The 20,197-nt window shown below is 32.7% G+C and overlaps 1 pseudogene; it reads right to left on the bottom strand.

Annotated features, from left to right (window-relative positions):
* Positions 1 to 2,939: 2,939 nt before the first annotated feature.
* LOC118642050 overlaps positions 2,940 to 20,197 on the bottom strand; it is a 52,696-nt pseudogene continuing 35,438 nt past the window's right edge.

The raw sequence follows: 20,197 nt of genomic DNA on the forward strand, positions 1-20,197 counted from the left end.
AGAATACATTGGAAGGAATACCAGCAAATTAGAGGAAGCTGAGGATCAATCAGTGAATTAAAAGACGGGTTAGAAAAAAAATCACCTAACCAGAGAACCAAAAAGAAAAAAACAATTAAAAAACAGGAGGACAGTTTAAGAGAGCTGTGGGACAATATGAAACATGACAACATCCACATCACAGAAGTACCAGAAGAGGAAGAAAATGGGCAAGGGTTAGAGAATATAATTGAAGAAATAATGGCAGAAAACATCCCTAACTTGGTGAAGAAAAAAGTTCAGGAAGGAAAGAGAGCCCCAAATAAGTAGAATCCAGAGGCCCACACCAAACATCAAAATTAAAATGCCAAAAATTAGAGACAAAGAGAGAATCTTAAAGGCAGCAAGAGGAAAGCAATATGTTACCTACAAAGGAACCTCCCATAAAGCTGTCATCTGATTTCTGAACAGAAACACTACAGGCCAGAAGGGAATGGCATGAAGTTTTCAAGGTAATAAAAAACAAGGATCTGAATCCAAGACTACTCTATCCAACAAGGCTATCATTGAAAATAGAAGGGGAAATAAACTGCTTCCCAGACATGGAGGGACATGGAGAGTATTATGCTAAGTAAAATAAGCAAGTCAGAGTAAGACAAGTACCACATGATCTCACTTATTTATGGAACATAATGAACAAAATAAGCTCTCAACCAAAAGAGATCCAGAGTCATGGAAGTAGGGAACAGACTAACAAACCTCAGAGGGATGGGTTGGGGGTGGAAGGGGTGGGAAGAGATAAACCAAAGAACTTATGCATATATGTATAACCAATGGACACAGATACTAGGTTGGGGAAAGTAGGAGGGGGTGGTAGTGAGAAGGAGAGGGTCAATGGGGAAAAAAGGGAACATTTGTAATTCTTTCAACAATAAAAAAAAATCCAAAAAGAAAAAAAAAAAGAGTAAACATGCTATAAAATTTCATGCCAACATATTACTATATAAATATCAAATTTTATAGAAAAATATGTATAAAGGCACCACTAATTTAGCATTATGTTTTTATAATATTATTAACATTTCTTATTTATATTTAATTATCAGGTAAAAAGGTATTTTGGTCAATTATTTTGAAAAAATATATTAGCTATATTTCTATAGATCTGAAGTACATTTTATTGAATATTACTTAAATATTTAAATAGACATGCAATCCAAGTTAAAGATTATAACATCATTAAACTTTAAATATACCTTTAGAACAAACTAAAAATATATTTTCTAGTTAACTAAATTTTGACCAGATAAAATTTATGTGTAAAATTATACAAATGATGTCCTTTCAGTTTTTACTGAGATACATAACAATATGTAGAATGGGATATTATCATGGTGAAGTGCTTTGTTATCAGTTTTCAAAGTTAAAATTTTAAAATATTTTTTTTGAATGGCTCAATTACTTTAAATAATTATCATTTGTATCTTATGGGAATGCAATCTCATAAAATTTCCAAAAATACAGTCAGAAAAAGCATGCTTTGGTATTGATATTTCCACTGAACAGATGCTATTCAACAAAAGGAATATATTTATAATCTTTTATTCCCCTTAAAAAGAAGACATTTAACATAGTTTATTTGTGTTTGTTCATAAAACTTGCATACAGTTTTAAACTTGTTAATTAGAGAAGATTGAAAAGACTAGTTCATTACCCAAGTCAACCTACCATTTCTTCTTAAGGGTTATATGTGAAAACTTAAGGACTGCCTTCAAATAGAAAGGAAATGGTATGACCAATAACTGAAAGGGAGACATACACTCTAACTTTGCTTAATTAATATATAGCATAAGCCCACTTTATCTTCATCTAAATAGAGAAACAGAATACTGTTCAGAGAAACTCATCTTCTTATCATTTTTATGAAACATAGCTAAAGTATCCTAACATGTTTCTCCTCTAGTTTGACACAAACTTCCCTAGTGAGATACCATGTAGTTAGCTGGATACAACTGATTATTTATTAATTACATTTAACACATTCATTTCTTCCCTTATTTATTACTATTCCTTTAAGTATGCCAGATGATTAAACTTAACATTGTATTTAAGGTAAAATATTTTATGTAGGATTAAATATGTTTTCTTTAAGTCACATATTATGAACACAAATGATTTAACATGTTATTTCCTTAATTTAATTATGTAATATTGCTTACATGATGAAACAATTCTAGTCAATCTCATATATATATATTTATCATGGTTCAAACTTTCAAAATCTCAAGTTTATGAAAAAATAATGATTAGGTTATTTTTAAAAAATGACAATATTAAGTTATAGTATTTCATATTCTTTAACACTTAATACATACTAGAGCTCTAATGAATATGTGTTAATGATTATAAAGCATAATTAGCACAGTTGGATAAATTTGATATTCTCCTCTTATTAAAGATGTATTTTAACAATATTAAAATTGAGTTAATTGGCTAAAGCATAATAGGTGGCTCATAGAATATTTACTAATATTTAAATTTAGGGAGATGACTCCTTCCATAGCCATTGAACTAGTAAAAAACAGAAAATTAAAAAAATAAACAACAACTTCCTAAGTGAGTTTTAAAAGTTTTTAGGTTATTAATCCTCTCATGAAAACACTGCACAGACCATCTGGTGTGGCTCAGTGGTTGATCATCCTCCTATGAACTAAGAGGTCCCAGTTCGATTCCTGGTCAAGGCAAATGCCCAGGTTGTGGGCTCAAACCCCAGTGTGTGTGTGTGTGGGGGGGGGGTGCAGTAGTCAGCCTATTGATTTTTCTCTCTTACATTGATGTTTGTCTCTCTCTCTCTCTCTCTCAAAAAATCAATAGAAACATTTATTTTTTAAATCTGCACAAATCACCACAGATAATGTCAGTAAATAATCTTGACTCCTTCTGTTGTCCAATCTTCTAGCTCACTTTTGGCCGGCACCAACATTGGCCTTAGAAATCCCCATTACTTCCTTCATTCTGCTCTTGTATTTCTTTCCTTGTTTTGATGAGGTCTTTTTCTTCTCATACAGGCCATGTCTTGCAAGTATATGTTTGGGTTTATGTTTCTTTGCATAATCCAAGGAATCATAAATTGTGCCAAACCCAGTTGTTCTGCCACCAAAATGGACTTCTAATCCAAATACAAAGATGACATCTGGTGTGGTCTTGTCATTTTGGCTTGTATTTCCCAAATTTCTGTCTTAGGTACTGTTGCCTTCCCAGGGTAAAGGATGTTGATGACATTTGTTTCTGCTGAAGTGGTCTGTTGGTCATGAATTTCCTGGTCCAGATAGTTATGGTGTTGTTAATGATGTTGGCTGATCTTCAATCAGCCAGGGAGGAAAATATATTTTTTTTTAATTTCATTTTTTCTTAACTGATTAGGGACAGGTGATTGGAGGAGTATCAACAAGCATGAAATATTTCAACAAGTGTGTTTATATCACTTGACATAAATATCTTAAATCCTTCTTGTACAGTATAAATATCTCCCTTTAAATTTACACTCGCACTCTCTCTGCCATAACTTTCAGCCAGCCATTTGATTAGGGTTGAGAATTTCAGTATTCCAGGGGGACTAGTGGTTTTCTTTCAGCACTGATGTTTATTATGTTCTTTCTGGATGACAATTCCATAAGTTTGATGTATCATGTTAATTTGTTTTGTAGGAGTTGATCAATTAACTTGAGAAAACTCTATGTACTGTTGATTCAATCATATAACAAGCATAATTTAATATAAATGGTTCATAAGACATTGATTTCGCCCAACTGCTCTGAAGAATTAGTATCACTAAAGAAAGCAGCCAAGCTAAACTAACAATACTAAGAATTTGTGCAATTTATATCTTGCTATAATGAACAGTAAATGATATAGTAACCAACAAGATTAATGATAAAACAAACATGCTAGTTAGATTCATGCTATATAAGACCAATTCTCAATGTTACTTTGAAATCAATAATTTGAAGTTTAACTGAACCAATAGGAGGGTAAAATCAGTAACAAGGGAAATGGAAGGTTTTTCTGGAACATGTTTATTGCTATAGGCTTTTACATATATATTCAAGATTTCATGTGCTATAATTTATCTATTTAAACTTTATGATAAATTTACTTGCAGGAGTTTTAACCTCAAATCGTATGTTGTGCTAAGTAATATATTCATTTTCCCCAAACTGATGAAACCCCCAGGTAATTAGGAATGCCTTCTTTCTGCTGCTTTGAATAAAGAGTTTGAATAAAGAGGATATTTATCAATAGTAGTAATTCACAACCAATATGATTTTTTTCCAGTAATCTAGTTTGTTATTCTTTCTAGTACTTCTCTCCAATCCATTCTCTCTCTCTCTCTCTCTCTCTCTCTCTCTCTCTCTCTCAAATTTGTTTAAACCTTTCTACTTTAATTATGTACTTTATGGCAACAATACATTCAACAGTAAATTTCAACATTCAAATTCTATGTTTTCCTAGAAGGAAGTAATCTAGAATAGTTCAAAGCCTCACAATAAGTGACAATGTTCCCTTTGACTATGTATCTTACAGGAAGTTTAATGGTTGAACATTATTACTCTGCAGTTCCTTTACTCAGTGTCAGTTTGTGAGTTGAACTGTGACCAATTATTACTTCTTCTCTACAAGAGAGTTATAAATATTAACTACATGGTGGACTCAACTATAAAAACAATGGATGTGCATCTTGGCTTTGTTTGCATTCAAATAAACCTACAAACAAATTTTGTAAACAAATTCTTATAAAATGAAATATACATTATTAATGTCCATTCTATTATTATATAAGATCATTATTTTCTGACACAAAAACATCAGGAGAGTATTTGTGGTCAGACATGCAGATGATAAATAAGTATTTTATAGTATGTGATCATGAGAACATACTAATAAAAACAGTCCCTGAGATCTTACTGTACCTTGAGTACTCCTGCAAGCACTTTAGATATAATAACATTTATTCCTTATATCAACTCTCTGAGTAAAATGGCTTTTACTCCCATTTTATAGATGTGGAAATAGATGCAAGAGACTTTAAGTAACTTGCTGAAGATCCCAAGGCTACTAAGTGAAAGGTTTGCAGTTGGCACCAAAACTTACTGTCTTTGCTATACTGTAATTTCTTTCTAGCTCATTTAAAAGAGGATTTTTCCATTCTACTTCATTTTTATAAAGACAATCAAAGGTTTTGTTTTGTTTATTCTACACTGCAGAATAAATCTATACCTTGCCACTTATCTAATTAAGTTAATGTGCTTATAAAGAGCAGAATTTCACATGTATTATAAACAGAAGCCAAACATCTCAGCCTTGAGAAGGGCAGAGAGAAGAGTAGAATTACATAAGCTTTTCCAACTAATGTCTATGAACATGCAGCACTATGCCTTATATAACATTTCTTTCCTTTTGCCACAACTGTGTTTCCCTCCATGGTGTGAGAGCATGTGTGTGATTAATAGCTTCTGTTCACTCATAGCTTTTGCCTCTTCATAATTCTAACTTGTGTTTTCTCAAAAGTTTGAGTTTCTACGAATATTTACATCTTTCACCTTGAACTCCCATTCTTAACTACTTAATTTATATTTCTGAGAAAGGATATCTGATTGGTTTAGCCAATTTTGACAGACCAGATTACATGATATATGATGTATTGAGGCTGGCTGATACATTGACTGGCTATTCTTGGGTCTGTGGTCCATATGAATTGTTACAATGATGTGGTTATAGGTCCTTTGTGATTAGGGTTAATGAGTGAATCAGGTGTGGACCATTTAGAAGAGGCTATAGGCTGACTGATTCCATATTAAAGTCCCTAAGACAAGATCCATTGGTCATGGACATCACTATTCATAGACATTTACGGTTTTCATTTGACTCATGTCTAAAACAAAGACAACTCAAAAAAATCGTGCAATAGTTATTTTTAGTTTTATTCTTCTTCTTCTGATATACAGTGACTAAACGTATTAGTTGGAAAGGTACTTTACAGCAGAACAAGATAATTCAAAGAAAATATTTCACTGAAACATTTTATTTGATTCATACAGTATTATAATTAAAAACATTTTTATTCCTATCCATTCATAATACTTTGCCTCACTGAGAAAGGTTTGTATATTTTTGCATTCACATTAGTGTTTTTAAAATATTGATATTAAAAAATAAAAAAAGAATTATCAATATAGTATATCAATAAAATTATCTATTTAAAACCATAATTTGCTATATAAGAGACCCCCAAAACAAGTTCATGTATTTTTCAAAGACAAAAAGTAATGCTTCATAAGGACCTCTCTTTGTGGGCTTTGAACATGGAGGGATTACAATAATCTTCTCTCATCCCTCCTTTCTTACCAGTTGTAACTTCTTTGGAGTCCTGGAATAATTTAAAGGAAAACAGAGATGCTTTGTAAACGTTTTGTTGACCTCTTGATGTCTATTGATGAATTAGCAGACAATGGAGCATCTCAGCCCAATTTCAGGTAACTGATGTCGAAAACCCATATTTAGATTATATTATCTTCACATTACCTATTTTTCATAGTCCTCTTAGAGTTATTCTCCTTCCGTATCCTATAACTACTATTGTCAGTAAAAATGAAAGCTGACTCTGCACTCAGCTTTGTTTATTAATCAGAAATAGTTAATTGTTTTCCCTAAGTGTTTGTATTCAGGAATGTCATTGAAGGTGGACAAATGCTATGTATTCAGCATTTGAAAATCTCTACCTTAACTAAGGCGATTCTATTTGCTTGGTGTGCAAGCACCTCTAGGCTCATAGATGTTCTTCATAAGGTCTAGCATTTGTACATAAGATTGACAAAGTAAATATAGAGAATGTAAATAAATCCAGCTCTAACTAAATAGCCCAATAAGAAAATAAGAAAAGGTTTGAAAGAAATACTACATGGGTGAGAGCATATAAGACATTTGTGAAAAAGCTAACTGATCTTTTGGTTTATCTCTCATATTTAGAACTGACTTATTATTTCTCACTACTGATTCTCAGGTAAAACTCCCTAATTGAGAATATACAAATAGAGCTGAGATTTATTTAAATTCAATAAGAAAAATATGTTTATATCAAAAGCTAACAGATTTAAATTCCTAAGAGAGTATTTTTCAGAGTAAATTTTTGTTCTTATTTGAAAATGTGTATGCTCTAGACTATTAAAGCCTACTCTGATACATATTACAAACTCAATAAATATTGATTGAATACCTTTTTAAAATTTAGTATATTTATTACTACTTTTATGTTTTTAAACATAATATTGACATTAGCATTATTATTTTTTAAATTCTCACACAAGGATATGATTTTTTAAAGAATGATTTTAGAGAGAGAGGAAGGGAGAGAGAGAGACATTGATATGAGAGAAATATCAATAGGTTGCCTCCCTTACACATCCTAACCAGGGATCAAACACGCAACCTGGATATGTGCCCTGACAGGAAATCAAACCTGCAGCCTTTTGGTTTATGAGACAACGATCCAATCAAATGAGCCACCATTATCATGTTATTTTTTAAAAATAGCTTACTCACCCAGCTGGTGTGGCTCAGTGGTTGAGCATCGACCCATACACCAAGAGGTTGCTGGTTCAATTCCCAGTAGGGGCACGTGCCCAGGTTGTAGACTAATCTTCAGTGGGGGGCAGGCAGGAGGTGGCCCGTCGATATTCTCTCTCATAGATGTTTCTATCTCTCTCTCCCTCTCCCTTCCTCTCTCTCTAAAGAATAAATAAATAAATAAATAAATAAATAAATAAATAAATAAATAAATAAAATAAGAATAGCTTACTCACCCAGGCTGGTTTGACTGAGCCCAGGGTCATGAAGGAGGCAACCAATCGATATGTCTCACATCAATGTTTCTCTCCCCTCACCCCTTGAAAATCAATGGAAAAATTTCTACAGGTGAGGATTAAAACATAATAATAATAACTTTGTGAAATTTAGGACCACTAGTGTTTGTTAAATGCAATATTACTCAATGAATCACATGCATAGGTGGTAGAGAGTATGTGTGGAAAAAAAATCTATTTTCTTTCTATGGTAAATATTATTTTTTCATAAAGATGTTCATGTTTTTTTACTCACACATCACTATTGTCCCAACAATGTATCAACTATGACGAAATTGTAAAAAAAAATATGGCGGATTCCTCAGAATATTAGTTTTTTTGCTCTTTTGTAGGATATTTTTTCAATTTTGCAATTGATAACATTCAAAGATCAGATATATATAAACATATATGGGGACTAAAATAATTTAAAAGAAAATAACTATAATGAATCGGTGATTTAAAATCTTAGATTATCAAACTATATATTGTTTAAAAGGTACTATTTCAAGAAATTATTAGGAATTTGGAGATGGATTTAGTAAATTAAAATAATCTTCATAGAATTAAACACTGTTTAATATTGCAAAGATAGAAAATCCATGACTGTTCATACCTTCACACAATCTGTCAGTTTAATGTCTTAAATTTTCTTTCTGGATTTCCATCTCCTACTATAAAACTACACAAAGTTTATATTTTGTGTTTTAATTTACAGAGTTATAATCATGGAGACATAATCTGAGATATTGAGATATTGATATTAAATATCTCAATAGAGAGATATTTAAACTTTCCATAATTCCCAGATTCCAGTCACCCATTTCATGATATTGAAATCTTAATAATTTTCATCCTTCCTTAGAGGTAATTATTCTTATCAAAAGTCAAAAACATATTTATAATAATATTATATTCATATATTTATAAACATATTAATAGTATTAATATATATTTGGTATTCTGGATAATTGTACATATTTGTTTTGTCTAGTTTACCATAATTAACATGTTAGAAACTCAGTATGTAAATCATGGTCAACTGAGGAAGGAAAAACAAATATGTACAATCAATCATAATACTGTATTAAGAATTGGCTTCTGGCATATTGAGAGTATTTCAATGAAACACTAGAAAAGGAATCAATTAATTCTGCTGGGGATGTGATGAAGCACAGAAAACTTTTCATACAGGATTGGATATAATAAACATGACGAAAAAGCATTTTTTTTTTGGTACTACATGAAGATGGTATCCTCAATATCTTGTACATTGGGCCAAGATATATGAGAAATAAACAGAAAGTAGTGTTTGATGAAGTAAAGCATCTTTGGTCCAAGCTAAACCCTGTGGCATTAAACATTAGACTTTAGTGTATGAGACTATTTACTTTGATTTTGGTATTTTGTGGCAACCCTATCATGTAGTGCAACTGATATTTTTGTTCCACATCTCGTTTACATTGTTTCTTTAATTCCTGTAACAGATTATCTGGGGGATGGCTAATCTCTCCCACTTTATCCCAGCCCCCCATCATGCCACCTGGGATGGGAATACATTGGACAGAAAGGTTTAACTGGCATAGTGGGGCTTAAAAGAAAACAAACAAACAAAAGGCTAGAGATTGGTATTCACCATTTTCTCTTTCCTTAATCTTGGGACTGAGTTTGCACACAATGAGTATACTCTCTGCTCTCCCAGAATCTACCAAACTCTGTTTTACTGGGGTTTTCCTCCATAGAAGAGGCTGGTAATGACCTATTCCCTTCCCTAACTCACCAGACAGATTGGTCTATTTTGGGGGTTCATAAAAATGTCAATTTGGAAATGCCCTTGGCACATATTCAAATATCAATTATATTGGTAATAGAATAATAATATGTATCCACTATATTTTTTAAATAATTAAATTAGTACTTGATTGGGGGAGGGCTGTTGTTATTTGGATCAACAAAGTTCCACTTATAGCATCCCATATATATATATACTTTAATTTTATAAAACCAATATGTAATAATGGACAGGTCACTGGAAATGAATAGAAGCAAACAAATAGAACAGGAAAATAATTATTTTCTTGTATCAGGCATCGATAAAATAATTGTGGACCGAATCCAGCCAACCGCTGTTTCCATAAATACGGTTTTATTAGAACATAGTCTCACTCACTGGTTTATGTGCTATCAATAGCTGTGTTCATGCTACAATGGAAAGCTTGAGCAGTGGGAACATACTGCATGTCCTGCAAAGCCTAAAATATTTACTATCTGGCCTTTCACAGAAAAAGTTGTCTGACCTTTGTCTTATTGATCAGATATGTTTATAAAATGAAAAAAATGAGTTGTAATGAAACTATGCTTTTGATACTATACATTTTATACCTTTCTCTAGGATGAATGTTGGAGTTTCTACGAAGTTGAGATAGTACTTATTTTATCATCTTTAGGTTAGAAAACAACCTTGTGAGTAGATTTAGTATTTCTTTAAGGGGTAAGTCATCTCTTCTTTTACTCATAGTGAGAAGAGGCTGATCATTAGAAAGAAAATGAAGATGTATAGAGTAAGCTTTACAGTAGTAGATAAATACCCATTCTTCTATGGGCTTCACTCTCTTGGGTTTTGTCTTTGGGAAAGTAGATGTATGGCTTCTGAATAGAAGGTGCTAAGATACATTCTGCATATGGAAGCAGAGCAAGAGGTAGGGTGCAAATGTGGGAGTTCAGATTACCAAGGTCTGTCTCATACTCACTATTTTTTTTTCTTCTATTCCCAGCACTTGTAAGTGTCTATTTGTATGGTCTAAAGTTATTAATGTGTATAATTGGGCATTTTGTGGAGTTATGTTTGTAGTTTTTATTTTATTTTTTTTATTTTTTATTTATTAATTTGTTTTTGTTACAGATGTTTCTCATTTTCCTCCCATTAACACCCTCTTCCCCCTGCCCCATCCCCAGCTTTGTTGTCTATGTTCAATGGTCATGTATACATGCATGTAAGTTCTGTGGTTTATCTCTTCTCCCTCAAGCCCCCTCCCCTCCTCTGGGGCTTGTCAGTCTGTACCCCACCTCCATGTCTCTGGGTTAATTTTGTTCAGCAGTTTGTTTAGTTCATTATATTCCAAAAATAAGTGAGATCATGTGATATTTGTCTTTCTCTGCTTGGCTTGTTTTGCGTAGCATAATACTCTCCAGGTCCTTCCAGGCCATCTCTTATACACCAATGTTGAAATCACAGAAAGAGAAACTAAAAAGACAATCCCATTTATCATCGCGGCAAAATGATTAAGATACCTAGGAATAAACTTAACCAAAGAAGTAAAGGACCTCTTCACAGAAAACTACAGGTCACTGAAAAAAAAAAAAAAAATAGAGGAAGATATAAAAAAGTGGAAGCATATACCTTGTTCATGGATTGGAAGAATTAACATCATTAAAATGTCCATACTACCCAAAGCAATCTATAGATTTAATGCAATCACCACCAAAATACCAATGTTTGTAGGTTTTAAAACTAAACCCTACAATTTCAGTGGCTTAGCACAATAAAAAAATTATTTCTAACTCTTAAGGAGTTCAATATACATGTCGTGGTTGGCAGGCAGGTTTCCTTTATGTATTTATTCAGAGACCAGGTTTTTTCCATTTTATGATTGCTCTATCACTTCACTCCATCTGGATGCCGAAGACTGTACGAGAAGCAGGGATGGTTGGGAAATGTCTCTCACTAGGCAGTTGCTTCACCTATATTATGGAGGAGGGTTTCATTATTTTGTTGCCCATTTTATTGTCTCTACCAAAAAATAAAAAATACAGCATCTATAATTTAGTTACCCATCATCCATGGTTGATGCGAGAAACTTCTGAATTCATCTTGGTGAATTGAGAGAAGTATGTAAAGTGAACGTGAATCTTGGGAATGAGAAATGAGACTATGACCGCAAGTCAGGTATCTCCCTTTGTGGGTCATTTTCCCATTTTCAACCTTCATCTACTTAGTTTCATTTTATTAAGGCAGCAGTTTTACTGAAGGGGCACAAATAAAATAATGTGGAATAAGTACGCCCTTCCACTGGTGGGAAAAGGAGTGGCACAGCCCTGGCACATGGTGGAGAGCATTACTATTTAGAAAAAGTGAAAACTTATGAAAAAGGAAAAAGACAAGAAGGTCCCAAATAAGCTTTGTTTTATATTTATATGTGATAGAGTGCCCCAATTATGAACAGATTTTTCAACAAAAAAGCACTACACATTTTATTAATGACCTAGGGTTTCTATTCCTAGTAGAGTTTTATTATGATTGTTTCCATTTTTCAACAAACTAAGACATTGAGAAGTTAAGTGGTTTGCCAAAGTCCCATAGTCAGTAAAGGAAGACACTTTGTTTTAATCCAGATTTTCTGACTCTTCACTCTGGGTGTTGTCTATTATATTACATTGTGTCCACAGAGTCAGGACAGGAATTTTATAGACTCATCAGTGTAAGTCAAAGTGTTGAATTTACCACATCATATTTTCTTCTTTGGTGTGTGTGTGTCTGTGTGTGTGTGTGTGTGTCTGTGTGTGTGTGTTGGAAAAAGAGGCAATTTGCTTTGGCTAGTCCAAAAATAAGTAGAAGACCTTCACCTACAACTCCTTGGAAGAAAGTGAGCCAAATCTGATAGATTGATGTCTTTACTCTGTGTGACTGGGTCAGACAGAGTTAATTAAACACACTCAGGGCCCCCAAACTAGAAAGTACTTTTGGATGAAGTTCAGAGAAAAGTCCCTGAAGCTAGCATGGAGCTGGCCCCAACTTCCTCATGTTGGCCAATACAAATATTATTATTGGTCCTATTAATCAGTTACAGTTTTTGACTTTGTGACCTTCTGAAGGCAATATATTTCCACAATGCTGTGTGAAGTGTTTTCTTTTATTTGCTCAAATGTATTTGATATTAATTTCTTCTAAGGCTTTTATACTACTTTGTAAAAACAGTAAAAAATACTATATGGATAAATTTTTACTACATCTTTCTTAAATACTCATGAGTCACTCAATTTCCACTTCATTTCCTATTTCTGGAAAACAGGAGAAATCAGTCTCTGATATATTTCTCTACTTATTTACTAATAAATGGTGATATGAGTACTGACCTTTCTAGGACATTTCTTTGTCTTTATAACATATTACTTTACTGAAATCACCAAATTAAATGCAGTAATTGGTTTTGTTTAACTTCAGGTTTTGTTTTTTATATTAATAGAAGTATCTATAATATTTATAATCTATTTTATAAAGCTTCTCAAACATTTTAATAGATTTTTACATATCAGATTTTAATTGTGAAAAAATCACTAAATTATTTTTACAAACACAGCAGATCTTTGCATGGCTTTTATTTCAGCACTCAGAGACCATTAAGGGACTATAAAATCCATCCCACTAATTTCATATCACTTTTTAGAAAGCATTTTAAAAGAGGGCCACAATAGTATTTGGCTGTTTTAGCTTGTAAGTGATTAGCCATTTTCTTAGTTTACAAAGAAATTGTTTTCCGGTGCAAAAAGTTGGTGGTCGACACCACCAATAACAGCATTTGCAGTTGCAGTTATGAGGAAAATGACAGGGCTGTAAAAGCAGTGACCAGATATTAAACACTATTGAAGTGTCAGATGTCCCCTGCATTTCTAATATACCTCTGTTAGTTCTCTTAAAAGGTGATTTTTATTTTCCTATTTTACATATGAGGGAAAGAGGGATGAAGATGAATCTCTTACAGGTGAAGCCACTTGGTCGTAGAATTAATAGGGGTTAATCATTTTCAATTCTGTGACTGTGCTTTGGACAATACTGCTCCCGGATACCTTCCTGCTTTCTGACATGAAGCAAACATTTATCCACACATGGCTAGGTTGATATAGTGTTGCTGTAGCAAGCAAATTATTCATTTGTCTGTGTGGGTGTGTGATTTAATTAGCCTGAACCATTTGACCAACATTAAGATATGCCATATCTCTCAGTAGAACTAATATATAATGAGACAGTTCTGTTGTTCCCAAAGGGTGGATATGCTTAACATTTCATAAGATAACCATTTCAGCATTTGCTCATATGTTTATCTTTTTAATTGTCACATAATTTGACTTATTTTTTGGTTGTTAGATTAGGAACAAATACATCTGAGTATGGCATGTGAATATTATATTTTGGATTTGATGTATTTTAATAACCCTGCAAGCTGAGAACTATTTGGTTTGATTTAAATAAATGAGTTTGTTATAAGCACTTCTGTAAAAGGCATTTTTATCATTTCCCACCCACTTATGTTATTGCAATATTACCTTTAATTAAATTCATACATTGATAGCCATAGCCAATCTATATAAAGTATATAGTGGATCATGAACTATTGTCTAGGTTTTAGTTTGTAAAAAATGCTGATAGTTCAATCAATAATTATTTTATATAAAGGAAAATTATAGCAGATAAATATCAGTGGAGTAATTAAAAACTCAGGAGTTTAATGTCATCCAAGTAGAACATAATGACTAATACAATTAGGTCAAAGGAGATTGCAAAAAATCAGGACTTTATAACTTTGGAAGCAGCTAAAATTTCCACATATAAGAAGAAAATGTTGATGTTCAAATTACAATATATTTTAAATTACAAATAGGAACACCTAGTTATTAGAATGAAGGCATACTAATAAAAAAATTACGCAATGCCTTGAGGGAAATATTGCCTGATGTAACTTTTTTTACTCAACCTAAAATAAGACTTGAGTAATAAAGAAATAAACATTGCCATTTCCCCCCAAGGATGGGTGTTTAAAAAAAGACAAAGTGGATTAACAAACATAGTCCCATAATAAACATGGTAAAAGGTAGATCAGGACTAGAAAAACTAAAAATCCTAGCAACAAAAGTAAGAGGTATCCCTCCCACTTCACCCCCCACTCATATTATTGTCTCTGGTGATATTAATTTCCATCTAGTTCAATAAAAACTTATTTGAGCCTGGCCAATGTTGCTCAGTGGTTGAGCATCGACCCATAAACCAAGAGGTCTTGGTTCAATTCCCAGTCAGGGCACATGCCCAGGTTGTGGGCCAAACCCCCAGGGGGGGGGGGCATGCAGGAGGCATCCAAATTGATGTTTCTCTCTCATGGATGTCTCTGTTTCTCTCTCCCTCTCCCTTCCTCTCTTTCTAAAATAAACTTTTTTTAGTTATTTCAAAATTGTATTAGTTATAACTGAATCCTTTTATACTTATATTGTAAAGCAAAATTATCTGAATGTGATATCATATAGAATCATTCACTTTAGTTTCTCTCTACATTCAACAAAATAAATCAATAGTATAAAATATTTTAGTATATGATTTTTTTGTTGTTCCAATGAACTGTTTCACTACCTTGAGGGCTCATAAGGTACCTTTATATAAAAAATGGAAATTAGAAAATTGTCATTTAAGAAAAATCTTTAAAAGGCAAAGTACACCAAGGTGGCATTTTCATACTTCGAAACACTACCAAAATGTGTGTGTGTGTGTGTGGGGGGCAATTTTCACTGCAAGTATAGAAATACTTTAAGTTCTTAAATCTTTTCAGTATAATAAGCTTAAATCATGAAAACATAGAAGAACTCTGGAACTCTATATTTACTTTTTCTTTTATGTAAGTAAATACTGTCAGTGGGCACAGCAGAAGTAACTCAGTTATAAAAATGAGATGTTTTTTAAAAAACTGTTCATTGACTTAAAATTACCTAACATATAAAATAAAAAAGAAACTCCACTTGAAATCTATATAATTTTAATAATCAATGTAACCTCAATAAATAAAATAAGAAAACCCACTATACTTTTATTTTGTTTCTTTGCGTAGATTTTATTTCGTGCCATTTCTTTATTTACAGCTTTTTTGAAGTATAATAAAATAAAATTGTATACATTTAAAGTATACAATGTGATGATCTGATATATGTATACTTGGTAGAAGTATCCCCCCATCAACTTAATTAATACATCCATTCCCTCATATAGTTATATGGTGAGAATCTTAAGTTCTACTATCATAGCAAATTTCAAGGATACAATACAATCTCAACTATTGTCAGCAAGATATACGTTATCCCAAGAATTTACTCATCTTATTGCTGAATGTTTGAAACCATGACAAACAAATTTCCATTTACTCCATTACCTAGCCCCTGAAAATCACCCTTCTTCTCTTTGAGGGTGACAATTTCTTTTTGTTTTAGATTCCACATATAAGTGTCATCAAACAGTATTTGTCTTCCCTTTTTCTTTGTCCGGCTTATTTCACTTAGCATGTTTTCCAGGTTTATTGATGTTGTTGGAAATGGCCAAATTTCCTCTTTTATGTTTGTATAATATTATGTGTGTGTGTGTGTGTGTGTGAGAGAGAGATACTTATTCTATTCATTCATTTATTGACAGACACTTAGGTTGTTTCTCTATCTTGGCTATTGTGAATAATGTTTTAATGAATATGAGAGTGCAGATATCTTTTCAAGATACTGATTTAATTTCCTTTGGATATACAGAAGTAGGATTACTGGATCATATGTAGTTCTGTTTTTATTTTTTGAGAAACTTTCATACTGTTGTCCATAATGGCTGTACCAATTTACATTCCCACCAACCTTATGCTTGTAGATACCCAGTTTTCCCAACACCATTTATTGAAGAGCCATGATGCTAAGCAATGTAATACAATGATAATTATCTTTTGGGAGATTCCAGCATCTTTGGATTAAATAGAGATGGAGGAAATAATATTTTCTGAGATTGGTTAGAGTTGATGTGTTATATTTATACTTCTACACCTCATTGTGCTCTAAACTCTTTACACAACATTCACAGTTTCTTCTGATTCTCACTCTTGATGTTAGTACTTGCTTAAATCAATGTTATATACATTTTGGTCACTTAACTTTCAATTTTCAAAGTATAAGCCAAATACTAACAACACCATCACTGTGATAATCCTCTATGAATTAGAGTTTCATTATGAAGCAGTATCTAATGAATAGAATTTCAGTAGAATAAAATGATAAGTAAATGGGACTCAGTTCTTGTAATTTTTACAAAAGTAATGTTTCAATGTGTGTTGTATAGAACTGTAAACTTTGAGTGAAACACACAGTGCTGATCTGGTGCTTCAACTTAAAAATAATAATAATACTTTCCTTCCTTTTTTGAATTGTGTAAAATGTTGCTCAATTCTCACCTACTGTTAGCAACAGCAATTTATATTTATGCATTGCTTTTTCTGACTATAAAAATGGTAATTAGAACATTTTTTGTAATGCAAATTTGGATATATCACCACAAAAAGCTTTAGCTATAGCAAAAGTAAGGAATGTTTCCCTAACTTACCTCTTTCTTCCTTGACCCCCAGCAAGTAAGTATTAAATCTCTTTCTTTGCAGAAAAAATTTATAATTTATATACCTTATCTTTTCTAATTGCCTATGACTTTTTTCTTATGAAAATACAAAAATGTTATTCTGTCAAATGGCTCCTTCTGAAAGAGATGCAAAATTCTTCAGTCTTGTTTTTCTGTCCATTACATATACTTTATGACCTCCAAAGTGTCTATTTCTCTTTCTCTGCTAATGTTGAATGCAGCCCAAGCTGTAGTCATACTTCAACAAAGATTACTTTAAAGTACTTAATTACAATGTCATCTATTTACCTCTACATTTCTCATTTAAATGGAAGTACCTTATGACCCAGAAATTCAACTTCTTGGAATATATCTTAAGAAACCTGCGCTGGCCAGTTTGGCTCAGTGGTTTGTCCCCAGCCCTGGTTGGGTCAGGCAGGAGGCAGCCACTCTATGTGCCCCTTTCACATCGATGTTTCTCTCTCCCTCTTCCTCTCTCTGCCTCCCACTCTGAACAAAAAATGGAAAAATGTCCTAGGGTGAGGATAAAAAAAAAGAAACCTGAAATACCAATTCAAAACAATATATGCACCCTTATGTTCATTGCACTGTCATTTACAATAGTCAAAATTGGGAAGCAGCCCAAATGTCCATAAGTAGATGAGTGAATAAAAAAGCAGTGATACATTTACACAATGGGATACTACTCAGCCATAAACAAAGAAGGAACTCTTAGCTTTTGCAGCATCATGGATGGACCTGGAGAACACTGTGCTAAGTGAAATAAGTCAGTCAGAGAAAGACAAGTACCATATGATTTCATTTATATGTGGAATCTAATCAACAAAATAAATTAACAAACAAAATAGAAACAGACTCATGTACACAGAATGGAATGACAGCTATCAGAGGGAGGGGGGTTAGGGGCTGGGTGAAAAAGGTGAAGGGATTAAGAAAAAAAAAACCTCTCATAGACACAGACAACAACATGGTGATTACCAGAGGAAAAAGGGAGTGGGGGGAGGGAGAAGAACACATTAGGACCCCAGGTGCCTGGATCAGTGTTCTTTCTCTAATATTATAAACTTATATTGACATTATAAACATATTAGCTTAATTAGTTTATTATTATATTTAAGGCATAGCTTTATAAATATAGAAGTGCAACTTTTCTATATTTTTAGTTTAAAAGCTATGGGTAATTAAATAAATTGTGTAATTTACTGAATCTTTCATATTTTTATTTATTTATTTTTGTTTTGCTGTAATCTCAAAGATTTTTTTAATTAAATAAAACTTTTCAAAGAAAATTTAATTTTTTTCTTAAGTAACTGTTGAGCTTCAGACAGACAACATTAATATAGTTTATAAGATATGCTAAATATTACTACTAAAATCTGCAAATGCAGCATTAAGCAGAAAAAGATAGGTCAGGAAATTCAAAGTGATGACTGTGTACTATTGTTCATGCAAAATATATTCTAAGTGACCTGGTCACCACAGAAACTAGATATATATGTATACATAATACATATTTACTATGTTTCATGCATTGAAAGTACCAAATTATATTAACTTTGTTTATATGCATTCTTTTTTCTATTTTTAAGCATTGATCAAGTTGTGTTCAAAGAGGGTTTAGAACACAAAGCATATTTAGATAACCACATGGGAAGAAACACAGCCTGTTTTTTTTTGTTTGTTTGTTTGTTTTTTATGAGGGTCATTGATATTTTTTCAAAATCTTCCTTGTTTTTATTTAAATTAACACTTATTGTATATTCCATTAAATTGGCAGTGTATTTGTCATGACTTTTTTAGGCTTAAAAATATATAAGCCATTTTATAATTTAAAAATTTTCTGCTTTTAAAATATATGGACCAATTATAACTCATTCTTAATAAAAGTTCTTTAGAAATTAGAATAAGTACTTTTATTCTCATTTTGTTTTTTAATTTGCCTTTTAAGAGAGTAAAAATTTACTCGCCCTAGCCAATTTGGCTCAGCGGTTAGAGCGTCGGCCTGCGGTCCGGAGAGACCCAGGTTCGGTTCCCGCTAAGGGCACGTACTTCGGTTGCAGTTTGTCCCCGGCCCTGGTTGGTCGTGCGGGTGGCAGCCACTCGATGTGTCCCTTCACGTCGATGTTTCTCTCTCTCTCTCCCTTCCTCTCTTTCCCTCCCACTCTATCTGTACAAAAAATGGAAAAATATCCTCGGGTGAGGATTAAAAAAAAAAATTTACTCAATTCAATATGTTTCTTATAAAAATTGTTATGGATTAAAATATTAATTTTTAATGGTCTTACATTCAAATTAGATAATACACATCAAGGTGATGTGTGATGGTATGTACGTAAGAAGATAAGAGAGTTTTATGACTAGTTTCTTCATAGACAAAGCTGTGCTATAGGCAATATTTTATGGACTCTATTCTCTACCCACTCCTATCTTTCTCCTAACCCTAGTTCTAAGAGTAGTGCTCTCAGATCTTTCTCATAACAGTACACACATACTGTTCTCTTTCATCCATTCACTGAGCATTTCATAGCCTATTGGTACCCAAAATTATGTTTGGTGACTGGAGTAGAGTATTTATTCTAAGCACTTAGGTGTTCTAAATACACCTGACATGTAATGACAGTACAGCCTGAAAATACTAAAATGGTAGTGTGGGCAAGGGTAGTAGAAGCACACAGAAAGAGGCAACTAGTTCTGCTTGGCAAATCCTGGAACTCCTCATAATAGAAATGGCTTTTAAAAAAGTCCTCACCCAATGATAAGTTTACTGATTTGAGAGAGAGAGAGAGAGAGAGAGAGAGCGATATGAGAAAAACATTGATTGGTTGCCTCCCATATGAGCCCCTGCTGAGGATCAAACCCACAACCTAGATATGTGCCTTGACCAAGAATTGAACCCACAACATTT

Source organism: Molossus molossus, unplaced genomic scaffold (genome assembly GCF_014108415.1).
Source record: "Molossus molossus isolate mMolMol1 unplaced genomic scaffold, mMolMol1.p scaffold_m16_p_3, whole genome shotgun sequence".
Classification (NCBI taxonomy): Eukaryota; Metazoa; Chordata; class Mammalia; order Chiroptera; family Molossidae; genus Molossus; species Molossus molossus.